Here is a 25,688-nt window from a genome sequence, read left to right as displayed (position 1 = left end):
GTACATTTATGGCTCGATTGTGGATAAAAGTGAGAAGCACCGGTTGGTTTAACCACTTCTGTCAGAAACGGTTGTTGCATTTGAGCGAATTCTTTGCCAGAATTTTCGCACAAATCGCGCAAAATGCTCGCAGAAACTGCCAGCATCAATTTCGCTTTGCTCAACTTTTGCTAACTTTCTGCTTGCCACGCTGACCGGGATACAATGAATATAGTTTTTTTTTCATTTTGGGTGTAGTCTTGATGGGCCAGATGTAAACAACCGCCGTTTTCCTATGGTTGCCAAGTTTATGTAAGATTTATTTTAAAAAACAAAAAATTCGTGTTACGTATTATAACGATTTTTTTTTTTTGAAATGATGTTTTATTATGTATATTGTACTTAAAATTTATCGAATGGAATGAAAAACTGTATATAGCTTAATGACCCAATTTGTTGCCAGAATTCTCGCACAAACCGCGCAATATGCTCGCAGAAACCATGCCAGCATCAATTTCGCTTTGCTTAACCCATTCGTGCCCATGTTGTTTGTGGACAACAACATTTTTAAACAGCTATAACTTTTGATTGAGGCAAGATTTTCTCACAAAAACAAGTAAGGCTAATAAATTGACTATTGCCTTTCATTTGAGTACTAATAGTTACAAGGATCAGCTCCAGAACTGATGTTATTGCAATTAATCTGATTGGATTCCGATGGAGCAGTGCTGCCAGGAATAATTTACGTTGGCGACGGAAAATAAATTTTTCATATATCTTCGTTGTGTGGCAATATTATTGAAATCTGATAAAACTTATCAATTTAGTTTGTCTTTGGCTACATTTTTCACGCAATTGGACTATTGTAAATATTCTACGAGAATTGTATTGAGCATTGGAAGGTAAAAATTGAGCAGCTTCTAGCACTGCTGGGGAATCTTCTATCTCTATGGAAAATGGCTTTTCGTGTTTCTCGACCCTACCGTTTTCAAGCAAAAATAGTTTTGAAACCCTACATGCACTAGAAAAAAGTTGGGCATGAAAGGGTTAACTTTTGCTAACTTTCTGCTTGCCACGCTGACCGGGTGCAAACACATAGTATATTAGCGCAGGAATGCCAAACGATTTTTCAGAAAATTTGTTTTATTTTTATAAAAACTGGAATTGTCAAAGCAACTATATCGCACTTCTTCCCAGTTAAACTCATTCCGGAACCGGTGCGGATTTCTGAATGCAGTCATTATGCATCCATGGATTCCAAATCAAATGCTTCAACCGATTCCGACTCAGAATCGGTTGTTGCATCTGATTTGGAATCGATACTGACTCCATTCAGGATTCCGAATCAAATTCCGAATGGTTTGACCGGGTATGCAGAGCAAGGTGTTTGAGTTCGATGGTGGTTCGTCTTTGGCAGTAACCCAGTTAAACTCATTCCGGAACCGGTTCGGATTTCTGAATGGAGTCAATATAGATCCCAAATCAAATGTAACAACCGATTCCGACTCAGAACCGGTTGTTGCATTTGATTTGGAATCCATACTGACTCCATTCAGGATTCCGAATCAAATTCCGAATGGTTTGACCGGGAACTAGGTGAGAAGCGAGGTAAGCGTGCAACTGGCTGCGGGGGTGAAAAATGACAGCAAACAACTTTGTATACAAACTGAAATCCAAGCAATCATATATGAAGTCGAATGTTTCATCACAAGTAACTAGTAAACAATGTTGTTAGCTGTCGTTTTTAAAACCAGTATGGCTGATCGGTGTTTTAGATACACGTATTATTGCTTATTGCTTTGTAAGTTGGATTTTTGATGCACTTCGCTATCACACTTTTTTCACGGTTGCCATATGAAAACGACAAAAAATTAACTTGTTCCATCAAATTTATTATGAAAACCGGGAATTTGGCAGCCATGCTAACCTTCCCAGCTACTAAAAGTAAGAAGAAGTTTGTTTTTGGCACTTTTCTATGTCAATAATTTGTCAGGTCGAAGGAGTTGCACTTTTGATCTCACTTTTGATTCATCACACTTTCATACTGTGCAGTTCGATTTGGTGGGAACTGTGCAATACCTGAGAATAAAAGCTTCTTGATGCAGAGTGTAATTAAACACCTCGGAAATCAATAACGTCATTATTGATTTCTTGTAGCGATGAAAACCAATTATTTTGGACATTTTCAATGCACGTGGGGGTCCGCCAATGTGTCAAAAAAAATTTTTTTCAACAGTTTGTGAATGAATTTCATATTGCAAGGCAAGTTGTTGGCAGGTGAAAACCAATAGTTTTCGATGTTTTCAATGCATATGTGGGTCCGCCGATGTGTCAAAATGGAAAATTTTTCAGCTTTCTAGGAATAATATTTATATTGAAAGACAAGATCCCAGTGAGCAAATTTTCTGGCAGAGACCGCTCTGCTAGATTTCTGTAAGTCTTGGTTTGGCAGCCCTGTCAAATTTCTGCGCGTATCCTGGCGGGTTAGTTGAGCTAGGGCGAACTCGGTTTCGCTCGCGTTTTCTGGCAAACTTTGACAGGAACCGAGCTAAACCCTGGCATAAATCGGACATAAACTGTGCAACGATCCTAGCAATTCCTATTCCTAGAAATCAGCACGAATCGAGCAAAACATCTGACAAAGATGTGTCAGGAAGCGTGCAGACAACGACACGACGAGACACTTGCATTCCAAAACTGTATCGTAAATATGATTACCCCCCATTGACTCAGGTAACTGGTACTGTCAAATTTGATATGTCAGTAGACCAGAGATGCCAGATTTGCAGACAAGTCTGCAAATTCGCAGACTTTTAATTTAAGCTGCAGATTTTTTCGATGACGCAGATATTTGCAGATTTTTCCGTTTGGTTGCAGATATTTGCAGATTTTTTAGTTTGGTTGCAGATATTTGCAGATTTTTGAATATAAAGGCTTTTGGTTACACTAGCTTTCCTGACATTTTTTGTTCTTCCCAGACTTTTAAAATTATTATTGCAGACATTTGAAAAAAGTACCTGGCATCTCTGCAGTAGACAATGCCTGAAACTAGCAACACTGATAAATCTGTTATTTATTTCAAATAGTTACCGTTGCAATCCTTGGATACGAAGGGGAAAACAACACAACAAACCGATATTTTCAATCGCGTTCGAGATAAAAATTATAAAAAACGGTGAGAAACTGCAGTGGATTGGTTGATGGATCCAGATTGACCGAAACATCTGGTACAATGTCGAATCCGACTACTAACGGAATGGCTTTCGAAAGTCAGTCCTCGATTTTCGTTGAAAGAACACAATAATCGCTGTTGAAAATCCAGAGTACTAACTGTGAGGCGAACAATGTCAGTAGAGCAGGGAAGCAGCTACCCGTCACGGAATCCGGGAGAATTTAAGCTCATACCCACCATCTAACACAGTCCCAACACCACTAAGAGCAATGGAAATGAAATATAAATCTTGTAACGCCAACTTCCACACCATCATGACCACGCTGCATATCTCTACAATAAGTGCAAGAAAGAATTTGCCTCTGTTCAATAGCAAAGTAACAAGAGCATCAAAATCCTGTTCAACAGCCAACACAAATCTAGTTAGTCAAGAAACAAGGTTTAGCATCTTTACCCCACTCCTTCCCAGTAAAGTTCAGCCGGAAATGAACTGGAATTCTGGCTGGTTCCAGTTCGTATTCCGGCTCCAGTGCAACAACCGATTCTAACTAGAATCGGTTGTGTCACTGGAGCCGGAATACGAACTGGAACCAGCCAGAATTCCGGTTCATTTCCGGCTGAGCTTAACTGGGTTGAAAAACAAAATCATTATTACTTCAAGTGCGGTATATGTAATATCACGTTTAACAAACGTTGACTGATAATGCAACATAGACTTACGACAACGGTAAACAAGTCCCGGTACAGGTAAAACGAAGATAGTCCCTGCGTCCACACTGAACAATAGCAGACATGAAGTATATAATAGTTTCGTGCAGTGCGGCGCTCGTGGATCGTTATTATCGATCAGACGGAGTATCTATAGAATAAAGATTTGGAAAACATATTCATACAGACGTACTCTGAACGTGTATAGCCAGGGCATTATCTGCCAGGATATCGCCATATGTACAGCATTACGTAGACTGATCAAGGCCAATGGAGAAAAAATCTCGAATAAACTGAATAAATTATAGAAATCAACAAAACGACCGAAATAAAAAAGTAAAGCAAAAAATGAAACAATAGGTTTTTAAATTCATAAAATGAGTAGAAAAATTAATGGAAATCAAAATTATAATATACACGAATCAAACTAGATTAGGTTATTACATAAAAATTAAGATTATATTTAGAAATAGTTATAAGAATAATAGAATAAATTGACTCATACTAACAAACTGAATGAAATAAAACGAATGACTGAACATGAAATGCATAAAATTAAAGATAAGAATGAAATGAATCAAATAAATTAAATGAATCAAGCGAATTAAGCGAATCAAATTAATCACACGAATCAAATGAATCAAATGGTTCAAATGAATTAAATGAATCAAGCGAATCAAATGAATCAGATGAATCAAATGAATCAAGTGAATCATATGAATCAAATGAATCAAATGAATATCAAATGAATCAAACGAATCAAATGAACCACACGAATCAAATGAATCAAATGATTCAAATGAATCATATGAATCACATGAATCAATGAATCACACGAATTAAATTAATTATCGTCGATTATCGCATTGTCGTTGATTTGGCCGGCAAATGCAAAACAGCGCTCGGCACTGACGATAAGGAGTAAGGATTTGATTGGAGTGATAATAATAATGCAGAGCATTATACATTCTGGTAGAATATCAGTGAGGAGAAATTATATGTAAATTTATATTATATCCCGAGTTGCCATCATTTTGGCACCGCAATAAAGCTATCTGCTGTCTTGTTCAAATTGGCACGAAATAACTAGGCAGCGAATGATAAATTTCATAGTCAATTTATTTACTTTTTCGGAAGGATAAGTAATTAGTATGTTGTGAATATATGTGTCGTCGGTGCCGTGTGTTGTGGTGGTACCGGACGGAACCGTTGGTCAGCAGACCGTCCTTGTCGTACTGGTCATAGATGCGAGGTTTTTTCTTATCTGATAGCACTTGATATGCTTCGGAGATCTGTCTTAACGCTCTCTACTTAGCGCAGGATACGCGAAACCGCTGCTAGCTTTCGAAAGAAAATTCCTAGCTGCTGCTACTCTCAGTCTCTCTCTCGACTGAGGACTACAATTTCGGTCGATTAAATTATGCTATGAAAATTGTACTTCCTGGAATTTCATCTAACAAGATCAATTCATTGTAAGGAATTTCGCTGCGTTCCAATATTGCTTGCCTCTGTAGGTGATGGTGTGTGTGGATTCACTTCGGCAGCCAGCTCTTATGTTTTGGATAAGGGACCATTCATAAATTACGTAACGCAAAAATTGCCCAAAATTGACTCCCCCCTCCCCCTATGTAACAAATTGTCACAAATTTCTCCATCCCCCCTTCCCCTGTTACGTAACAAATTCCAAGAAAATTTTTTTTTCTTCGATGAAAACATGTTACGTAACGATCTAGTTAACACCCCCTCCCCCCTATGTCACAACTTGTCACAACTTGTCGTACCCCCTCCCCCCCCCCCCCCCCTAAATGCGTTACGTAATTTATGAATGGTCCCTAATTTTGATATCTTATTCTGCTGAATAAATCATCTGCCTAAAGCCTCTACGTTATACTACGGTCACTTTAAAAACGCCCTGCTATTTAATCTTGTTGCTCTCGGCAAGTCAGTCTTGGCACTCTTCTCGACTATTCCTGGCACTATACCGCTGACGTCGCACTTATGACGGTGATCAAGCTTGGCGAGAGTGGCAGTGGTTTCGTCGGAATTGTTCACTCGACAAGCAGGAAGTTCAAGGACTCTGCTACTTATGCCTGAGCCCCTCATTGAATCCTTCGTCCTGCCGGAGTGTTAGCTTCGTCCGATACCGGAGCGTATTGCTGAACCGAAGCAGTCTGCTACTGGCGCTGCTTCCTCCGAATCGGATTCGCTGAATATTCCCGTTAGCCGAATGTCCAACGTGGCCGAAGGCAAACCGATTGCAGCAACACCACCAGCCGTAGCTGAAATTTTGGCCTTTAATCCAAGTCCCTGCCATTGACATAGCGACAGACGAGTGCGGCGCTGGTTGGACCATCGGTTGACTCGGTGCCGGACAGGGCGAAACAGCTGCAATAGGAGCGGACCTAGTATGGGGTGTAAAGGTCATCAATTGCCATAGATCACCAAAATGCTCTGCGACTAACATTGTGAACAAAACAAACCAAATGAATTTGATCGCAACAACGATAAAATAATCTAAATTCTACACTGACGCAAATATACTTAAGAATTTCATAAGTCGCATCTTATGAAGCTACACAATTTTGATTTCATTGAACGCTTATGTATTTCATAAGTTCGCCCTATGGAATTTGTAGACGTATGTAATGATGTTCATAATCGTATTATTGTGCAAATGTCATAATTTTACTATATGAAATCAGTGAAAATAGGAAACTAAGCATTTTTGGAAGTGGATTGAATTTAATGTTCTTTTTTCAAATTTGGGGCAATGAAATGTAAGTAAATTTTCTTCGTAACTCATTGCTCCATATTTTACATTACTTTCATAAGAAATGTATTGAATTTTCTAAAACTTTCAAGACTTCTTTTCCATTCATTTACAGCTTATTGGAAATATTATGAGACTTCACAAACTCATCAAAACATCAAACTAGAGATAAGTGCTCCTTATTCATGTGAATTAATTCGTTTAAATAAAAAATATATGTTTTGAAATGAAAAATATGCTGAGTTAATATTTTCTCGAACTAGCGCCATATGATATATCTATGGATTTCATTACATTCCATTTATTAAATTTATATTCAAGCATGATGATTTACATAAGCACAGTCGCATGAAAGGTATAAAGATGGCTTAAAAATTTCATTGGCATGACTTATGAAAATTCTAAGTGACTCGATGGCCATTTTTTTCTCCGAGTCATAAGTCAAACTTATGATTTTCATATGGGATACTTGTGGCGCCGAATCATAAGTGATTCTTATGGAATTCGTTAGTTATTTTATCTCGGTGTACCCAAACATTTGAAACATTTGAAAAGGGTCTAACTGCCGAAAGTAAACCTTGAGAAAAAGGCAAAAGAAGTTTTGGTCGAATTCATTATAATTCTATTTAAAAATTTAATACTGTTTTATTTAGTTTGATTGCGCATATTATTTACATGAGACACTCCCCTTAATTCGTTGAGTACGTATTTCACTGCCTTTATAATGCTTTTGGAATCAGTTACAATATTCCTTTATAATCATTTTATAATAAGCGTATTGCTAGTTAGGACTTTTATATCAGCCGGGCCCTTTTATAATTTGTTATAAAATCATTATCTAAATTCTTCATAATCCATTGTTACGTTATGTTTATGCACATGGCCAGATAGATAGTTTTTAACTGGGACGTGACGTGTGGATACGAAAAAACCTAATGTCAAATGCAGTCAGGGGGAACTGTCAAATGTAGCCAGTCCATTTAAAATATGTGAGGAAAAAAGAGTGGCTATGCAAGACAAGAGATCAAATGATCAGAAAAAAAGAAAAAAACATATATCCACAGGTTTTGTCCCAGGATTTTAATAGAGAACATGAAAATTCATTTGGCAGTGGGCCTTTTTCAAATGTTTGGCTAGAAATTCCATACTTCTACAATGAATTATGTACAAGAAAAGTAAAAATGTTAAATTTAACGGAACAATGTATGATGCCGACATCAAATAAAAAATTACAGCTGAGCGACCTTGTTTGGAAAGTGTTAACATTTGGCAGCGAACAAAACCAAGTTTCTCATACTATGATCAAATCAACAAAAATTCCAAGACCATGTAAACAATTTCTCTGAACTGTCAAAAAAGTGAGGTTGAGGGGGTGGGCGTGGCGTAGTTGGTAAATCGATTGCCTTGTACGCAGCGCACTTGGGTTCGGATCCCTACTCCGCACATAGGATTAGATATTTTTCATAAGAGATTTTTCTAACCCGAAGAGGCGAATGACCTTAAGGTTAAAACCTCTATAATCGAAATAAAAAAAAAGTGAGGTTAAACATTATCATGCAATGTTCTCCACCGAGAGGTTCACTTTAGTTTGTTTACATAACCAATGAACTTTGTACCGCGACTTACCACTTCATTTGCCGCGTTGCCAGGAACTCAAGCAAAAATATACAAAATAGTGTTGCCTAAACACACATTTTGAGTCTCACCATTCTTGCAAAGGTGAAAAAAATACTCAACATTCTTGCATTTTTCAAATTTCAAAAAATCATTAAAAAATCACGATAGCTCCAAATAGTCTCATTTCAACGGCAATATTCTTAAAAATGTGTAGTCTTTTGAAAAAAAAAAATAAGAAAAAAGGGGGTTAGGTCGGACGAGAAAGGTCTATTGCCTTTAAATCGCATTCGCAAATTGCATTTGTTCCGAGGGGCAATTAGCACAGGCGAGTTGAGTCAAACGTCAAACTTTTTAAATCGACTGACCATGTTCGTCCGCATTTTTTTGACAGGGGGGCTTTACAGCATCAGGGTGGCCAGACCTACCGATTGATCGGTAGTCCTACCGATTTTGGTCTTCCCTATCGATTCACAGACGACCAAGGTAAAACTACCGATATTTTGTTATTCCTACCGAAAACTACCGATTTTCATTGATTTTGGACACTGTAACAAAAGGGACGTACTAACTTCCAAAAACCAAATCAAATAGAACCAAACTACTCAATCATTGTATCTCAAACATTTATTGCAGGGATCCTGCTCTCCTATTCATCTATCTTGAGGTCCCTATTATTGCGTGCACTTGATTCTTAATCTCTATGTACTCACAGCGGGCCTTCGGCCCCGTGCGGTCACCGCCTATTCTATGCCACCTCGCACGACTTCCCGGACTTCCACTTTTCGCACATTTTCACCGTCCTCGCTTTCTCCCCTCGGCTCGCCGCGTCTGCTGACGACTTCCCACGTGCCGTTGGTTCCCGCACCGCCTTACAACTCTCACTCGTCTCAACCGTACAATTGGGCGTCCCTACTGTCCTGAAGAGGATGGCGTGCCTGACAGCAGTTTGTTCTCGTCGACTCTTAGGTCCGGCACAACAGGGAACCCTAAATAAGAGAGCATATGTTATGTCTCGCCAAACTCATCGATCAACCGGACTTACTCGTCGATCCCCTGTTGTGATTGTGCAATGAAATGAAGCGCTGCACGATTAATGTTGATCCTTCGTTGTTCGATCGTTGCTTGTTGCACGTGACAATTGTGGGCTTTGACCTGCCAGCAATGCTTTTCCTCGAACAGTGGCGTTGTCTGTGTTTCGCCCCTGCAGAAAGATCGTGTTCAGATGACATTTGCTAAATCCCGAAGAATTGCGTGTACCTGATTTGGTTGTTCCGCCTTCTTCCAGATCCTGTCGGTTCTGCCGTGGTGGACCACTTGCCGTTCCACTTTCGTGCCGTTCCAACCACGGGTGAGATCGGTTGGATGACTAGGCACAGCGGCTTTCTGTCGAGGAATATCACATGATGTTGCTGACCCTTTTTAATGAATTTGTCTTTTCCTACCTCTACTGGGAGACGTTCCGTTCGTTGGGTGCAATTTAGCCCACCTTTGCGTGTCTCTTCTGTGACGGTTGAAGCGGTTTGCTCTCCTGCACTTGCTGCCACTCTGACTAACCGACCTGCACTGATCCGCGTGTGCTTTTTGCCACCTTTTGCCAGCGAAAAGCAATGTCTTTGTCCACGAGAAATGAGATGCTTTGTTTCCCTTTTTTGTCTCGTTCTGCGGTGACGGATACACTTTGAGGAAGGTCTGCTGTGGAAGTGCGTGTTAAGGTGTTGTCGTGCTTGTCTTATGCGATGTTCTGGAACTGTCTGTGCGAGGGGCTCTTCAAGTCGTTATTACAACTATTTGTCTGTGGTACTTTTATTTCGTGCTGCTTTTAGTATCGATACATTGAGTTGCTGGCTTAACTTCAAATGTGTTTTTGTGCCGACATAATAATCAAACGTAACACATTACCGTTGGGGTTTGAATTTTTCATGAATCGAATTGCCGATTCATAAAAAATTCATTACTTCTTACTTGCCCTTGAAGTTGGCTAGAGACGACGATCATGGTTTATCCTTTAAAATTGACTTCATAATCCTTCCACTAATCCATTACTTAATCACGCAAGCCTTTCTGCTTGCCAGAGCGTATTACTCCAGACCCAGAACTCATACTGAAATACCGCAGTTAGATCTGCGAAATGTTCTGATCGACCGCCAACTTTGTTTGGCAAAGTGTCTTTAGCCTTATTCTTGCCCTCTTCTCGTTTGGTACATTTCCCCAACAGCAATACATTCAAGTCGATCTAAACTAGTCCATGTTAATGGACGGTACGATCGCACATAAAGCAAATGTATGCGAGAATTGGCTATCCTCTCCACACTACACGTGATTTTCCTTCCTTTTTTTTGTTTTTGAGACAGGCCGTTGTTTCAGGTCGTCTGACCCCTTCAATGACCGCCTACTTGTCACAGCTGTCGTGTTCTGGTCTGGGAAAGAGCGCATTTCCTCACTCCAATCTACATGAGCCCAGATATGAGAGATAGTTTCATGTTCATGAAACATACCGCGCCCTCAGCTCGCGTTGCTTTTGAAAGTTTTCATGAGACGCCCAGACTGACACGACGATGTGATTTGGATACCCTTGTTTAGTAGTTGAGCCTATACTTTGCTTGTTTTGGGTAATTGTCAATTGCCCATCTTGGGGATGCTTTTCTAGGCGTACGATTTTGTCCAATGAGCTGACTTCAGTAGCTCAGGTGCGCCATCGTCCATTTGCATGGCTACCTTGTTGTAGTGCTTCTCTCCTGAATTGCAACCAGTTCGGTTTTTGTGCTTGCTGTGTCTTGAACCTCTTTGGAGGGTTGTCGAAAACTGCACCGCCCAGCACTGCTCGCCAGTCAATTTACTGTTGTCACTGGTTCGCTTCAGTTGTCCTTGTTTAGCGCCAAGGTGGGTAGGTAGTTAAAATAGTTGTTGCTCGCCGCACCTTGACAAACTGATTTTCCCGATCAGTCGACGGTTTTTTGGGAGTACTGATTCATTGTTGACAGGCTTGGCCTGTGGACATAGCTCGATTTCGTTTTTCCTTATTTCATTTTAGTCTGCTTTGATATCTTTGGAATGATAGCGACCTTTCTTCCCAGTCTTCACGTCTTCCAACATATAGATGTTCGTCCCCAGGACTTCTCTGACAATGGCCGGCACGTACTTCGGATTCAACTTCTTATTGATCTGATCCTCCTTCGACGATAGAGTGAATGTTCTTCTCCAAACGACGTCACCTGTTTTAAAGGATATTGAACGCGTTCTGAGGTTGTAGTGCTGCTTGGATTTCTCGTGGTTGTTTTGAATTCGCTTTAGTATGAAGTCGTGAACCCTCTGTATCGCCGACAGTCTCATTTCTTGCGCTATTTTCGGGTCCTCGTTAATGTTGAGCTTCTGTTGATCGTATAAATCGGTGTGTAGAATCAAATCACGGCCGTAGTTTGCGAAATATGGGCTCACTCCTGTCACTTCATGTCTTGCGCTATTGATTGCCGCTGTTATTGCCGGTAGATTAGCGTCCCATCCCTGGTGCTCTTCATCCAGCAGCGATCTTATGCATGTTATCAGCACACGGTTCACTCTTTCTGCGTTGTTTACCATGGGGCAATAGAATGCAGTTTTCATATGTGTGATCTTATGTTTAGAAAGTAGCGCCTTGAACGCCATGGATTCAAATTGTTTGCCGTTGTCTGTCAAGATAACTCTTGGTCGTGAATGTTTGAGAAAGATTTGTTCTTCTAGAAACTGCTCCATCCTAACTGAATCTGCTTTTCGCATCGGGTGAACGACTATGTATTTTGTGATCCAGTCGACGGCTACTAACATGACAGTGTTCCCCATCTAGGACTTCGTGAAGGGGCCCACGAAGTCTACCGATACCAGCTCCCATGGGACCTTTGCCGGCTTCGCATTGCCCATGTTCGGCATCAGTGTCGAATATGCGGCTTTGCTAGCTTTGCAAGTGTGGCAGCTTTTGACGTATTTGCTCACCTCCTCTCTTATTTTTGGCCAGTAAAAGTGGGTTTGGAGTTTTTGAAAGGTTTTGTGAAATCCAAGGTGTGCAGCTGATGGTGCATCGTGAAATTTTCGTATAATGTCCAGGCGGTCTGCTAATGGTGGGATGCGTTTCCACCTGTGTGAGTTACCTCCCGTTTCGTCCCTGCAATTGCAGTTTTTGTAGAGATCCTGATTGATTAAGCGAAAGTCTGGAAACTTGTCACCCTCCTTCAACACCTTGTCGACCATCCGCTTGTACCAATCGTCCATGTCTGTATCTGTCTTGAATCCCATGCTGGATACTGCTCGAGAAAGTGCATCTGGTACTATGTTACAGCTCCCTTTGCGATACTTCACGTCGAAATCATATGCGTTTAGACGAAGGATCCAGCGGCAGAGGAGTGCTGTCGGGTTCTTCATGGATTTCAAGTATGATAGAGCTGCATGGTCACAGTATACCGTGAATTTTATTCCTTCCATGTAACCACGAAATTTCTCGATGGCCCGTATTACAACGAGACACTCTCTCTCCGTAACGGAGTATTTGCGCTCAGAGGCGGATAGTTTCTGGGAGAAATAGCATATAGGATGTTCTTGATCGTCTATTTCTTGGGTCAATACTGCCCCAATTGCTCGATCACTGGCATCACATGCTATGGCAAACGGCTTCTGGTAGTCCGGAGTGGCCAGCACTGGAGCGGAAACTATTGCCGCCTTCAGTCGTAGAAACGCATCTTCAGCTTTGTAGTTCCATCGAAATTTTATTTTGGTTCTAGTGAGCTCCGTTAACGGCGTGGCCATATCTGCAAATTTGTCGATGAAACGGCGATACCAGTTACACATTCCTAAAAAACGTTGTATTTCCTTCCTGTCTTTCGGAGTGGGGAAGTTTACAATGCAGTCTATTTTGTCGCTATCGACTTTCCAACCGTCACTGTTGAGCACATATCCTAGGTATTTTAGTTCGCTCCGGCAGAATTGAGATTTTTCTGGAGAAACCGTGAGCCCTGCTCGCTGTAATCTATGTGCCACCTCCTTCAATAATTCTAAGTGTTCTCCAAACGTTGGGGTGCAAACTATGATGTCGTCTAAATAGTGAAATACCTTAGGTTCCAAATCTGCGAATAGATGCATCATTACCCTGGACAACGCTTGGCTGGCCGTGCACAGACCAAATGGCACCACCTTGTGTTGGAAGTGTCCCCTCCCAGGGATTGTGAACGCAGTTAGTGGTCGTGACTTCTTGTCTAGTGGCAATTGCCAGAACGCGTCTTTTAAGTCGATGGTGGATATGTACGAACAGCCACTCAAGTTGTTCATGATTGCTGAGATTTGTGGAATCGGCGCTCCTTCGTTTACCATTATGCTGTTCAGATGCCGCGCGTCTAGACACACTCTGTAGTTCCCATTCTTTTTCTTGACCGCCACTAATGGATTATTCCAAGGTGAGGACATGGCTTCTTCTATGACATCGAGTGCGAGCATCCTGTCCACTTCTTTGTTTACTTCGTCCATCACATACTTGGACATCGCGTAATAACGTTGCTTCTTCGGTACGGCATTTCCCACGTTGATTTGATGCTCGTAGACATGTGTTCTACCCAATGTTCCGTCCTGTGCAACCGGGAATGTCTTGATCACTTCCTCCAGTCTGCGTTGTTCACTTTCGCTCAATGGTTTCACGTGTTCGGTGTCCGTTTTTTCCGGTCCAGTGGAGGCTTCTGTTGTTGCACTGAGCGAGCAACACACCGCTTTTATTCCAAACTTGGTCCAGAAATCCATTCCCAGTATGACACAATCAGGCAATGATGGAGCAAGCAGCACCGTTGTCATTTGAATCCGATTGTTGAAAGCTATTGGAATGTGAGCGAAGTGCATGATGTTATGCGCAGTTCCATCCACCGTTTGAATTGTCCCCATGACGCTTCCTTTTCGCAGCCCTAGCTCTTCTACTATGTTTACCATCTGACCGCCCATTAGGGAGCAACTAGCTCCGCTATCTAGCAGTCCTTTTAGCCGTCTTCCCAGCACGTATATCATGGCATGGGGACGTTCGTCCTCCTTTGGATTGATGATTATTGAATTGATGATTGTTTTATTGGGTATTTGAGGGAAGTCGTAAAAGTTTTGCGAGAAATCGCTCCCCTCTTCTAACGATTTCCCGCTTCCTCGTTTCCCAATGCCGTTCTGCACGTTGGACAATTACGTAGCGAGTAGCCCTTATGTCCGCACCTGTAACAGAACATGACCGCCTGCGGTTTCGGGCAGTCCATAAATCGATGGCCTTCCTCGTCGCAGTTCCAGCATATTAGTCCTGTTCTTCGCTGGTCGCTGGCGCTTTGTTGTGTTTGATCCACGTTCGATCGTCCTTGCTGAGACTGTGTGTTCCGTAGGCCTCTGTCTTCCTTGTTGTCATATCGCAGTTTGAGCGCGTTTATTTGTTCCGTTAACTGTTGACACTTCTGCTGCCAATCTTCCTCCGTCGAACTACGAGGCGTTTCTGTTGCCTCTGTTGTTCTGGTATCCTCTGTAATGCTTTGCTGCCAGCTGCTGATTGGTTCGGTTTGTACGTGACCACCTTCCTGGTTTATTACATGTACTCTTCCGAATCGTTGGTTGCCCGAGTTGATCTGTGGTGGACGATTGGCTGCTGGAGTGGCAAAGCTCGGTTCAAGCAATGCGTTGTGTGGTATGGGGATTCGTCTTTGTCGACTGAGGAGCATTCGAGTTTCATCATAACTCATGCAGACCTCCACCAGTTCCAATAGTGAGTGTGGTCTTGCGGCTGTGACGATGGCGGCGTAGTCAGCGTTCATATTTTTTTTACTATGAAAAATTTCTCTTCCTCTGCCATCGGTGGCTGTACGAACCGAAAAAGAGCAGAAACGTCGCGATAGTATTTTGCGAATGTTTCGTTTTGTGCTTGAAATCGAAATGTCGCTTCCAATTTCAGGATTTGGGTGTAGCTGCTTGGGAGGAACTCCTTCCTTATTTCTTCCTTGAATTCATGCCAAGTACCTAACAGGTTTTGGGCTATTGCTCTGCCGTACCAATCCAGAGCGTCATCTAGCAGCAAGTGTTTCACTGACCTCAACAGCGTCTCGTCGGTTATGCCTTCGGATCTGGCGAATGTTTGAACCCTATCTAAAAAGGTGTTTAAAGATGTGGTGTCCTTTTCCCCTCGGAATTTAAAGGGCCAGTTGTGTATTGCCTTTAGGCTTCTTCCTCCATCGTGATCGTTTCGATGTGCTCCTCGTTCTCGGTGAAGTAGATGAACTAATAGTTCATCTCTTGCTCTGCCTACCTCATCTCCTCTGTCTTGTTGCTCTCCTGACGGGTTTGTGTGCTGGTAGGCCGGTGGTGGCGATCCAGTCGGAATCGTTGCATTTCTGGGAATGTTGTTGAGTAATGACTGGCCACTAGCTCCGTTGAATATCCTGAAATTCAAAGCTCCTCGTCCTCTGCCACCTGTTGCAGGCACCGGTGAACCGGATGGTGATCTTAAGGGATTAGTGTGCTGGGAGGAAAAGCTGTTTCTACTAATTGCTCCTAAGCTCCTATTCTGTGGCTGATCTTCGCTGATTAATGCTGATGTGTTGAGTGAGCTTCTCTGATTCTTTTCCGCCTCTGCCCTTAGCTGCTGCTGATGTTGTTGTAATGTTAGCGAGGTTGCGCCTTCTTCGTGTCTTCCGTACATCGAATCGGTGTTGTCTTTAGCGCTACTCCCGTTCACGCTGTGTAGCTGGTCATTAAATCTATCATCAATATCCTCGAGTGTATAATTTACCTGTATCATTAGTGACACGTGAATGTCGATTAGGTCTTTTGGTGGATTTATTATTGACAGACGTTTTCTATAATGCAGAAGGCGCGATTTACATTGAAGTAGAAAGTCATTATTTCGCTGTTTGAGCGCCTTTTCTATCATCGGTATTAACAATGTTATTTGCTGTTCACAACGACTGATGTTCTCGTCTGCGTTCAAAGCATGTTCAGACGAGGCAACATGTATGTTGTTTAAGAGTTCTTGCTGGATTAATGCCTTCAGCTTGACTCCCTTAATTCTCCGAGTAGCTGAGCCTAATTGATTGATATGACGCAAAGCTAACTCGTAGTTAAGTTCCTCATCGCTCAAATGCTGAGGATCCATGTTACTATACTAAAGGGTATCCAAACGTGTAGTAATACTAAATTGTGGAGGAAAATTTCCAAACGGTAATAATGGTTCGATTTGGTTGGGCGCCAGTGTAACAAAAGGGACGTACTAACTTCCAAAAACCAAATCAAATAGAACCAAACTACTCAATCATTGTATCTCAAACATTTATTGCAGGGATCCTGCTCTCCTATTCATCTATCTTGAGGTCCCTATTATTGCGTGCACTTGATTCTTAATCTCTATGTACTCACAGCGGGCCTTCGGCCCCGCGCGGTCACCGCCTATTCTATGCCACCTCGCACGACTTCCCGGACTTCCACTTTTCGCACATTTTCACCGTCCTCGCTTTCTCCCCTCGGCTCGCCGCGTCTGCTGACGACTTCCCACGTGCCGTTGGTTCCCGCACCGCCTTACAACTCTCACTCGTCTCAACCGTACAATTGGGCGTCCCTACTGTCCTGAAGAGGATGGCGTGCCTGACAGCAGTTTGTTCTCGTCGACTCTTAGGTCCGGCACAACAGGGAACCCTAAATAAGAGAGCATATGTTATGTCTCGCCAAACTCATCGATCAACCGGACTTACTCGTCGATCCCCTGTTGTGATTGTGCAATGAAATGAAGCGCTGCACGATTAATGTTGATCCTTCGTTGTTCGATCGTTGCTTGTTGCACGTGACAATTGTGGGCTTTGACCTGCCAGCAATGCTTTTCCTCGAACAGTGGCGTTGTCTGTGTTTCGCCCCTGCAGAAAGATCGTGTTCAGATGACATTTGCTAAATCCCGAAGAATTGCGTGTACCTGATTTGGTTGTTCCGCCTTCTTCCAGACCCTGTCGGTTCTGCCGTGGTGGACCACTTGCCGTTCCACTTTAGTGCCGTTCCAACCACGGGTGAGATCGGTTGGATGACTAGGCACAGCGGCTTTCTGTCGAGGAATATCACATGATGTTGCTGACCCTTTTTAATGAATTTGTCTTTTCCTACCTCTACTGGGAGACGTTCCGTTCGTTGGGTGCAATTTAGCCCACCTTTGCGTGTCTCTTCTGTGACGGTTGAAGCGGTTTGCTCTCCTGCACTTGCTGCCACTCTGACTAACCGACCTGCACTGATCCGCGTGTGCTTTTTGCCACCTTTTGCCAGCGAAAAGCAATGTCTTTGTCCACGAGAAATGAGATGCTTTGTTTCCCTTTTTTGTCTCGTTCTGCGGTGACGGATACACTTTGAGGAAGGTCTGCTGTGGAAGTGCGTGTTAAGGTGTTGTCGTGCTTGTCTTATGCGATGTTCTGGAACTGTCTGTGCGAGGGGCTCTTCAAGTCGCTATTACAACTATTTGTCTGTGGTACTTTTATTTCGTGCTGCTTTTAGTATCGATACATTGAGTTGCTGGCTTAACTTCAAATGTGTTTTTGTGCCGACATAATAATCAAACGTAACAACACATCCTACTCAACATTCAGTTTTTGGGTTGGATTTGGTCTGAGATCTGTGTTGTCAGTATTTTAACATTTTATGTCACCACTACCCACTGAGACGTCCAAAAATTGTTTCAAAATCGTTCAACACCGGTCCAACGATGGACGTTTGTTGAACGGTTATTTGGACGTTGTCCAAATTCGTCCAACGAACGTCCTTTATTGGACACTGAGCCAAAAAATCACTTACATTTCATGTGAGAAAGCACGTAAATATTAAAAACTACTAATAATATTAGTTTCATGTGCAGCAATTAATATTCACATCTACAACGATGACTTTCAAATAAGATACTCATGACTTTCAAGTATACAATACATACATTCTATGTGATTGTCACATATTTCAAGTGTTATATATAAAGCACGTGACTATTACGTGAATGTACGATGTGAAACAAGTAAACAGATTCAATATGGCACATTATAATATATGCTAGCACAAGGAGTTCGAATTACGGTCGGAGATTTTCAGATTGCTTCGGAATTACTGAAGGTATTTAAATGTAATTCAAGTTATAACTATGTACATGAATTCTTTAATATTAATGACATTAAAACGAAATCGCATTTCAGGATACTGAAGTGAAAAAAAACTGTAAGCATGGAATTAATGGAAACTGGGAAAGAGTTCACTGGTTTCTTCAACACATTTGGAAAAGATATGGAAACAATATGCTGCGGCTCTAATAATAGGTAATAGGTATGTTATTGTAAATTATTCAAGTGAACAGATAATAAATTTCAATTCAATTCAATGTTTGCATATTTATTTTACATCTTCCGGTCTTCTTAAATTGATAAGAAAAGCATTTGAATGCTATTTTAAATGCAGCTGAAAATCGCACGAAAATCATATAAAAATGAAACGGATTTCATCTAGAACGTATATGATATTCCCATGGAAAGTATCTGAATTTCACTTAATATATACATGCATTCGACAGTGATTTTAATTAGATTGACAATAAAAACTTTTATGTGTGAAACATATAACATTTATGTGAAAAGTGTTATGGAAAATATTTATATGTTTTTGCATATGATAGGTAAGTGATAATTTTTTTGAGTGGACAATTTTGAAACCAACCGTTCTTAGAGGGTACGTTTTTGGGTCAACAACACGGCCTACCGATAACTACCGATAAACTTTTAGTGACCCTACCGATATTAAGGAATTCTATCTGGCCACCCTGTACAGCATTGTATTTTCAATTTACGGCTGCTATAGAGAGGCGCATGAACATTGGCAGATGAAAAATGGTTAATAAAGTAAGGCGTACTGAAGACTAAACGATTATAATGGTCTAAATCATTTTGATGTTAATCTCAGACAGATTTCGAAATTCATAATTCATATATATTTAATCTATTTAAATTATTGGATTATTGGGTTGCATTGAGCTATTATGAGTATTGTTAGTTCAAACCGGCTTAAAATACCTCGTTTATATCGATAAAATCATTGAGATAAACAGAGGGCGTAACAACAACTCGATTTCACATCAAACAAAGTTGAAATAAGCCTTTTTTTAAAATCTGAGTAAGACAGTCCAAAATGCCTATTAACAAAAAATTATGAATGTTGGTAATTTAGAGCATTGGCTTCAATTTTAAGCATAAAACAGATTTGTTTACATTTTAATCTTGCGCCCTTCTGAAAAATCGTCCTAGATATGATTACGGCTTAAAAGCCTACTGTCAAAATTCTCTTTGAAAGGAAATTCCGGACAAACCGTTAATGGCTAAACGCATTATACAACAGTTAATGAAAGAGAAAACTTTTCTCTTTTGTTTACTTCAAACATCTGTGATTGATGAGTAACGGTTTGTCTGAAATTTTCTTTCAAAGAGAATTTTGACAGTTGGCTTTTAAGCCGTAATCATATGTTTGTCGAGATATGATGTCTGATCGAAGTAGGTCATCTCCATCCGACATCGGTACTACATCATTCTGACTACTCTCACCTACTTCTACTCATTTTTGACAAGGTACGGTTTTTGTCAGAAACGCGTCAAATCTACTCATTTGTGAAAAACCCGTACCTTGTCAAAAATGAGTAAAAGTAGGTGAGGCTATTCGGAATGATGTAGTACCGATGTCAGATGGAGACAGTAGCGTACCTGGTTTGGATATCCCAACTACCTTCGAAACCGTTAGAGATTTTACACAAGTTGAATGCTGAAGATGGACGTCTGTTCTCTGTGCTATAAGTTCGGTTAGATACCTACCAAAACAGCAGATTTTACTTGATTGTAGCCACAGAACAATTCGAGCGAGTAAAGGCGCTATAACCTAGGCTCATTAGTCAGGACAGGGCTAAATACCTCTGTCCCATCCCAGGAACCAAAGGAGTGATATTAACCCTCTTAGCAAAGTCACTCCCAACGATTTATCAAACCCCCATCAAATTGAAACGGTTGTGTACGGCTGTCCACGTTTCTTACTTATTCAAGGTTCAAAATAATTCGTTGATTAAATTCTTCATTAAATAAATAGATTGATTGCCGTATAATTTTGAATCATCTTCATTTTGAACGCTGCACAGTTGGCCTGGCCGCTTTAATGCTTGTGTCATATTTCATATGTGCCACAACCGTTAATAATGGCAATAAAAATTGTGGGCGAACATCTGCAATTTTCCAGGATCCCTAAATGTATTGGATGTGTATGTATAGACTAGACTAGAGATATTTATAGTGGTAACTGAAAAATAAGTTAAATTGTTTGGCACTTAGCAGAAATACACCATCGCAGGGCGTACGGTAGGTTTTATCAACCTCGCGCCTCTAATTTACATAAGCGTGCCAAATGCGGCCTGATCAGTCAACTTTGATTTTTTCCAGAAACGTGAAATTGGTTCTTATAGAAAATTTTAATCTGAACAAATTAAGTTTTCAAGCAACCAAAACACGCTCGAATTGTTATGTGGCTACAATCACTGAGAACTGACATACAAGTAAAGTTTTCAACTTGTGTAAGAAATTAAACTGTCGCTTTGAAATGACAACAGCAAGTAGCAACTTGCCACTGGTCGGCGCTTCGATCGGCCAGCAATCGCTATACGGGACTTGTGTGCAAACTTGGATACAATGGTGATTCACGCATGCAAACCTGTATGAGATGGTGATTTTCAACGTATTTTCATTTAAATCACTGAGAACTGACATACAAGTCGAATTTTCAATGTGTGTAAGAAATAAAACAGTCACTTTGAAAAAAAAAACTAACTAGCAACTTGCCACTAGCCGGCGCTTCGATCGCCACTAGCTGACTTTTCATCCGTCATCCTAATGTCATTCATTTAAACTTCCACATTATCAAAATGAATACGATTGTTTAGTTTTGATATCCAATATGGGACGCAAATGTGAACATTATTGGTGCCCAAATAAACAAGGAATTACTGAGGGTAAATCCTTTTATAATTTTCCCAAAGATACAAAACTGTAAGTATTTCCATACCATATGGAAAGTTCAGTCACAAAATGTTCCTTGCTATCTATTTGCAGATGCAGTCAATGGGTGTCTAGTTGTGAGTCTCCAGCATTGCAAGAGATTTTCCTGTTGCATGGAGCAAATTCGCTTACGAGGAAAAAACTGTGTTCTGATCATTTCCCCCCGGATGCTTTACGAGACCTACACTGAAAGAAATCCAAACGTTAATTCTATTTGCTTCAAACCGCTTAAAATTCATATGAAGAAGAAATGCTATTGTTATCACGCGCACACATACCTTCTATGTGTCAACTGTATAAACTATGTATGCACACACATAAGTTATATGTGCATATTATTATAGAATGGGGTTTTATGTGCCTAATAGTTATGAAATGTGAATGTAAGATTAATATTTCTTGTGAATACACACATTAGGTTTATGCGCCAGCAAATAGTGTCTATATGCCTCCGTTAATTGCAAAAATCTATGTGTAAAATCAATAGGCATAACGTTTACTTTTTTTTGAGTGTAGGAAAAAGAGGGACAGGGTCAGTAACAAAAAAAATAATTATGCGGTTGATAAGATTTGCGTTTTTTCCCATGTCAAAGCAGACTGCGCGCTGGTAGCGTTCCTCACATCCGTTCCCCGGAATGGAATAACATGATACCAATTGTTACAAATGGTAACTACGCTGATGATCCTGAAGGCATAGTGGAATTCATCGAAAGCGATGGTGATTTTCAGCAATGGCACGAAGCTACACGGTGCAGAGAATATGGTAGCAACATTGAGTATCAACAGGAAGTATTGGATGAGCATGCAGGAGAAGATGACGTGTAGGTGTAAAAATTGAAATTGGCTATTCTTTTTATATTCTTCATTCATTCATTACAGAGACTTGTGTGCCGCAGTAGGATCTAGTCCGTCTGAAGAATACCAAGGAGTAGAATATATTGATGACGATCACGATTCCATCAAGTGGAAAAACTCTATGATGGAACCATGTCAAATCATACCCTATGAATGCGCATCTCGTGATAACAGTTCCCCGGAAAGGAATACCGCGATGCAGCTTCATGCTAACATTAACTACGTTGATGATCCCCATGGAGTGGTGGAATTTATTGAAAGCGATGAAGACTTTTGGGAATGGCAGAAAGCTGCCCGTAAAACCAAAAACAACAGCCAACTTGATTGTCAACCTGAAACTTTTGCAGAACCTACAGAAGAAACCAACGGGTATGGAAAATTAGAATTTGCTAACTGTTTTTATAGATTTTTATATTACAGAGACTTGTGTAGTACTGATCAAAGCCACAGAGAGGCAGCGCATACTAAATTCCTTATAGAGTTTTCGATTGAAGAAACTGGTGTAGTTTTCTGCACTGAAATTGCACTTTTCTTGCAGAAGTGTTGTCAAAACACCGACACCATGTTCCATTGATTGGAACTGCAATAAAAAAGTGCAATTCCAGTGCAATTTCGGGGCAGAGATTTGGCACCGAAAATTTTGTCGGTGGAGCCAGTGCACGCACTAACACCAATAGCGGAAACGTCAAAACCACGATTAAAACAACACAAAATGGAAAAGAAAAAAAATCGAAAATCAGCGACCGGACAATCGGTAGCGGTAAATAAGCCTTATTTGATTAAATTTTCTGTATATTTAATTTGCTCTATTTATTTACGTTAATTTAAGATTGAACTACGTTAACTGCGGTGTTTTAATGAGCAAGAAACATGTTGGCTCACTGGCACAATTGTACGAGAATGCATCTAATAATACAGAAAGTTATCACGACAGCCGAACTAAAAAATATTGCTTATGTTGACCTGCTGTAAATGATGGCAACGAGTATCATACCAGTCAGGTGAAAATTGAGGTGAATCGGTTTATTACGTGACCAGCCAGCGTCGTGAAGACCCAAATTTGTCCGAATGCCGACCCACATTATGCTAGATGGAAATATACCTTCGCAAGCAAACCGATTCAAATCTAATGCACACGGGAAAAGTGGATATACAATCGGTTGTAAGTATATGGCATTTAATTGCTTTTGTGAATGGGTAAAACAGATAGACCGTATGAACACAAATTAATATTTGCAGAAAAATTCGAGGCACAGGTTTTAATGAAGTCCACTCCATTAAATTAAGAAACTATAGTAAGTCCTTTGCGGTTGGAGCTCGAACATACGTACATACGGCACGGCACCGCCCCGGACAAGTGTCAATGCCTGCTGAATTGGTGTCCGTGCACGGAGCTGAACCGGCACTGAAACGGATCGGATAGGTGTAAATAGTGCTTTATTCTCCCATATATTTTACGTGTACGCATTCATATCTATCCGGCGCAGTACCTGTGTCGGAAAGTGTGGATACGTACAGATGAAGTATATGGGTATAGTGCTGGGTATTCCGATGGGGGCCAAATATTGAACTCACGCTTAATAAAAATCCAAAGAGTATTATATTTTCGGAAAAGTTTTTGAAGAAGTCAAGAACTATTTTAAGATCGACGGATTAATTGTGAATTCTATTAGAATATTAAGAATTCTATTAGCAAGCAATATTTTAAAATCTTGACTGCCTTCTTCTTCTTCTAGTTCTGGTTATTTTTCGTCGGTCTATTTCCGCTACGAGGCCAAATACCGACGCCAGAAAGGTGACGACTCCCATCTGGACTAGATATCATCCATCAACTTATGGACCGGGGACCAACAGCATTACTTCCCTTCCGAAGGAAGGCGTAACCTTCAGATTTTTCTCACCTCAGAAAACTCAACGACCTCGACTGGGATTGAACCCAGACCAAGTGGGGTGAGTGGCGGTCACGTCTACCACCCACCCAACCATCGGCGCCGTCATCCTGAATGTCAAATTCATGATTGTATAAAAAATGAGGGTTATTGAAATGAGCTCACAGGACGGCGCATGTATTTTGTAGAACTCCTATGTATCAATTTAGAAGTATAGTGTCTTCGACAAAGCTCTTGAGCACGTCGAGGGCTACCGGTGGTAAACTAATTAATTTTGAATTCGTTCACTAACAATATTGAAATTTTCAGTACATGTTAGAGCATGCTTTATCTCACAATCCTGAGTACATGGTGGTTTAGACGAATAGTATCTCAAACAAAGTTCTTGATTAGATTAATTTTGGACTCAGGCGCTAGCTGGCGTATGAAATCTTTTAAATTCCTATTTCTCAAGATCATGGTTGTTCAAAAAAGCGGTTTCATGAACAAAATTCAGAACGAGATACAGAATTTTCTGACTAGTAATTTACTTTTTCATCCGAAGTTCCATTACTTGGTAGATCAATGTATCCCGAACTCTAGTCGTTTGAGATTGCGTGCTAAAACAAAAAAGTTGGATTGAGAACTGTCTACAGAAGGAAAGATCAATCTAAAACAATCCCCCAAAGTGGTAGTATTGAACGCCAAAACTCCTAGTACATGTGAGAAAACGCTTCATCTGAAAAGTCTAATTTCTTAGGAGGGTAGTTTGTTTGTTAAAGCCCCTAGCAGAACATTAGCAATCCAGTAGTCAGATTCATTCGGTGTTCTCTAACTAGGTCTAATAAAAATTGTTTTAATCCACCTAGTGAGGCAATTGTACCTTTCTGATTCTCATTTAAGTCTTCAAAATGTTGAGCAAGCACATTTGGAATCAACCCCTAGACCATCTCTCGATATTGCTCGTCAGTGATATTAACGTTGGCTCCAGCATCATTATTGACAAAAACTGAGCCCAGGATACCATTCTCGTATGAACTGCACCACACAGACACTATTTTGGCATGAAATAGGATCTCTAGGATCTGCTCCGAATACTCATCACAACGAATAGGCAGTCTTGTTTGTTTACAATCATTTAATCAAACATGAGCCACGCCCGAAAAGATAATTCTTTGGCAGCAATCTGCGATAACTTTACGTTTACGTTTAAAAGGCACCCTTTACAAGTGCACGACTGGCACGAACCTGTTGAGCAACAAGTTGACGCTGACACACTGTAATGCCGGAAGAAGGCGACTGCAGGTAAACGGTACAAGAAGACGACTGCAAGTCAACGGTAATGGACATAACCCTGAATCACTGTGACACCAACTGTTGTGGCAGTCTACGACAGAAACTATGTGCGATGTCGTATTGATCGCAGAGCCTTATCAAGTCCCCCTGACAACGGTAACTAGGTAGCGGATAAATCAGAAACGGCTGTGATACAAGTTATGGGCAGATTCCACTTTCAAGAAGTGGTAAAACGCTCATATGAGGGCTTCGTGATCGCCAAAATCAATGGCGTCTTCGTGTGTAGCTGTTACGCTCCTCTAAGGTGGACAGTAGAGCAGTTCAGCCTAATGCTGGAGCAGTTAACCGAGCAGTTGATCGGT

General features: G+C 40.9%; 1 long non-coding RNA gene across 2 annotated transcripts; it reads left to right on the top strand.

Moving 5' to 3' along the window:
* The first annotated feature begins 21,909 nt into the window (after positions 1-21,909).
* On the top strand, positions 21,910-24,604 carry LOC131693971 (uncharacterized). 2 transcript variants are annotated; one of them, XR_009306370.1, is made up of 6 exons: positions 21,910-22,128; positions 22,187-22,531; positions 22,583-22,922; positions 22,992-23,324; positions 23,402-23,587; positions 23,899-24,604. It is a non-coding gene; the product is annotated as an uncharacterized LOC131693971 (long non-coding RNA). The 2 variants fall into 2 exon arrangements; XR_009306369.1 differs by having other exon boundaries at positions 23,402-24,604.
* The last annotated feature ends 1,084 nt before the right edge of the window (positions 24,605-25,688 follow it).

The sequence above is a fragment of the Topomyia yanbarensis genome, chromosome 3 (assembly GCF_030247195.1).
Source record: "Topomyia yanbarensis strain Yona2022 chromosome 3, ASM3024719v1, whole genome shotgun sequence".
In the NCBI taxonomy this organism is placed as follows: domain Eukaryota; kingdom Metazoa; phylum Arthropoda; class Insecta; order Diptera; family Culicidae; genus Topomyia; species Topomyia yanbarensis.
The sequence above is the reverse complement of the archived record's forward strand: the minus strand, read 5'-3'. Positions and strand labels throughout refer to the sequence as shown.